Raw genomic sequence first — 3,263 nt, 5'->3', positions numbered from 1 at the left:
TGAGATATGTTTCCTTTATTTAAGAAATTCTAAGTGTAACATTTGTGGGAAAATGCAAAAAATATAAGAATATATGGAAAAAAACCTATTTTTCCTTTTGTAATCTTTTGTAATCTTACTCTTCAGAGTTGAGCACTTTTTAAAAATTTTATTATGTTATGTTAATCACCATACATCACATCATTAGTTTTTTATGTAGTGTTCCATGATTCATTGTTTGCATATAACACCCAGTGCTCCGTTCAGTACGTGCCCTCTTTAATACCCATCACCAGGCTAACCCATCCCCCGACCCCCTCCTCTCTAGAACTTTCAGTTTGTTTCTCAGAGTCTACAGAGTTGAGCACTTTTAACAGCTAATGGTGCATCTTTCTGAACTTTCTTCCTGGGTATATTTACTCTCTCTCTCACAATCTTTCTCTCTTGCTCTCTTGCTCTCTTCTATCACACACTCATACACACACACACACATGCACGCACACACTTCTTAGAAACTGATTTCTATCCCGATAAAAAAAAGTGCTACAATTCTCAAAAAACATAGAATTCAATGGTGCATGCATTTATTTTCCCTTCCTTTTTAAAATTTTTTTTATTTTTATACTTTAAGGAAGCTTGTTGGAGTTGTATGTGGAAGGCCGGACAGTGGGTGGTAAAACCACCACTTTACGGAAAAAAGAGTGACATTCTCAAATGGCCATGGTTGCTGTTATTCTGGGCTCCAGATTCTGGATCTTTGTTTTCAACTGCATTTGGTTTTTATTAAGGTGAATTTTGTTCAATATATCCAAATTTTATTTGTCTGTAACTTTACAAGTGGGTCATTTTGGGGACCTGATGAGAAATTATAAATACCAACCAAAGGAGTGATTCCTTAACTTCCTATTTGGTTAATTATTACTATTTTAAGCAGTCAAGGTCTTTTAATGCAGTAATCTATTTTTTTCTGACATTTTTATATGATTAAACCAAATGTGAACAACGTGATTCAAGAAATCAAATTTACTTGCTGAATTCACCAAGGTCTCCAGATGGGAAAAACAAATGAACAGATTCCATATAAAACATGCAAAGGAAAGGACAAAATAAAGTTAAATTTTTCATCTGAAATACTTTAACAGATTAAAGTTTTTAACCCATAGAGGCACCATGAAATAAGGTAAAGTAAAAAATTATGTGTGTGGTTCTTACATTATTATGGATTATAGAAGAACATTGTGATATGTTGTGTGTGATTCTGGAATAGAGATTCTCAGTCATAAACCTACTGATTCTCCATAGTCCACCCTCTTCTGTTCTTTTTGGTCCTTCTTCTCAATGCCCATACAACAAGAAATATATTCTAAGACAAATGAGTTACACAGTGCTCTCAAAGAAAATGAGCAAATTCAGAGGACCAAATACAGCTCTGGGGAAAAGAACTGGAAAACATAACCTGCATGAGGTCGTTGGAAAGAGAAATGATGTCTCTATGCCAGTCACTGTGATACGACTTTAATGTTGGCATCTAATTTAGTCCCTGCATCAACCCTAATGAATGTTACTATTCCATTGTGTAGACAAGCAAACAGACCCATAGATGTTAAGTGACTTGCCCAAATTATTCTATCCAGTAACTTACAGGATGGAACATGGACCTGTTGACTTCAAGGCAAGGAACATAGACCCATTGACTTCTCTCCTCCATGATCCAATGGCCTCTGCTCTGCATTGGAACACTGCACTGGTGTTTACTAGAGCATTCATCAGTAGAAGTTTTCATGTGTATGTCATTTGGCTTTAGCTCTTTTATATTAAAAATGTTTTATAATTTTATTTCCTATTTCCATAACTACATAGTAATACTCATTGTGTCTTAATCATCTTTATATCTCTAGCCTGTAACACTACACTTTCCACAGAGTGGATGTGAAATAGGCATTATTTGAAGGGATAATAAAAGGTGGATCTTTTGGCATCTCAAAAAGAGAAATTATCCATGACAATAAAAGCCCATTTTTATTTAAAACCATGTTATATATACATTATACATCTTAGTACAAAATAAAGCAGAAAAAGAAACATGAAAATTTTATTTAGAAATGTAAAGGTGGAATCAATAGATACCAGGCTGTATAGACAAAAGATATAATCAGTTCTTGAGAGTTAAATAATTTCCTTTATTGGGTTAATCTTCTCAGTGTTGAAAGAAGTTAAGAATTTTGTTATTTTAAATGATTTCTCAGTAGTACAACTCATTACTCTTCCTTGAGCTACTAACGTTTTATTTTATAAATAGTTACAAAATGTGATAGTTTGTGACTGTGCATATATTTCTCTGTCCAAATGTTAAATTGACATGTAAAATAATGCAGATTTTGAACTTTTCTTCATTTCTTTATGTTTAGCCAATAGAGTTTATCTAGGACACAGCTGAAGGCATTTATGCCAGTTAATTGGAATAAAAGATGGCCAAATTCCTAATTTTGTTTTGTCATATTAAGCAACTGAATAGTTTTTTGACTAGGTATTACTTCTACACTTGATCTTAGCCAAAAGGCCGAGAAGCGATGACTAGGTATTACTTCTGAATCTTAAGGTTTTATGGTTACTTGTAAATAATTTATATGTCTACTATATTTCCCACAAATAATTTTGTCCTGGCTATAGGAAGATTTCTTCTACAATCAGGTTAGGTGCCAAATACGAGTGTGATTTGTTTCTTGACTTTCAAAACTGGAAAAAGTAAGGATAACATTAAGATAATGAGGTCATAAATTTTTGTCTTTTATAATTCCCAGGTCCAAGTAATTTCACAGTTTCTTTATGATGATCTTTAGTTCAGATCACAAATTTTTCCCATTGTAAAGAAAGGATAACTTTTTGCCATTAAAGCTGAGACAAGCTGTCTTCTTTCTGGAAAAGGAAGGGTCAGATGCAGACAAAGTTCCACTCGGAAAGGAAGAGAAAGTAGAAAGCCAACTGCTTCTCCCAGGGGATTGTGGGAAGGAGAAAATGGAGATCAAATACACAGTAAGACTTCAGACTATTGGGCCCAAATCTTAGGGAATGAATTGTGTTGTTTAGTTTAAGAGAAAGACCTAAGGCAGAGGAATATTAGGTCAGTCCCCTTTTGGAACCCTAGAAAAAGACTGCCTTGGTGTGTGTTCTCAAACAATGTCAGGGTGGGGGATAGTAGTGGTGCACATTAGAGTAGCCAAAGCAGAAGAAGATGTTCGCACAGACAAGCTGACTGGGAGTTCTCGAGCTGAATTTGGACTCTG

The 3,263-nt window shown here is 34.5% G+C and overlaps 1 pseudogene; it reads right to left on the bottom strand.

Annotated features, from left to right (window-relative positions):
* Nucleotides 1–2,390: 2,390 nt before the first annotated feature.
* LOC118001736 lies at nt 2,391–2,551 on the bottom strand (annotated as a pseudogene).
* Between the last annotated feature and the right edge of the window lie 712 nt (nt 2,552–3,263).

This window comes from Mirounga leonina, unplaced genomic scaffold (assembly GCF_011800145.1).
Source record: "Mirounga leonina isolate KUSES-001 unplaced genomic scaffold, KU_Mleo_1.0 Mir_53, whole genome shotgun sequence".
Classification (NCBI taxonomy): domain Eukaryota; kingdom Metazoa; phylum Chordata; class Mammalia; order Carnivora; family Phocidae; genus Mirounga; species Mirounga leonina.
The sequence above is the reverse complement of the archived record's forward strand: the minus strand, read 5'-3'. Positions and strand labels throughout refer to the sequence as shown.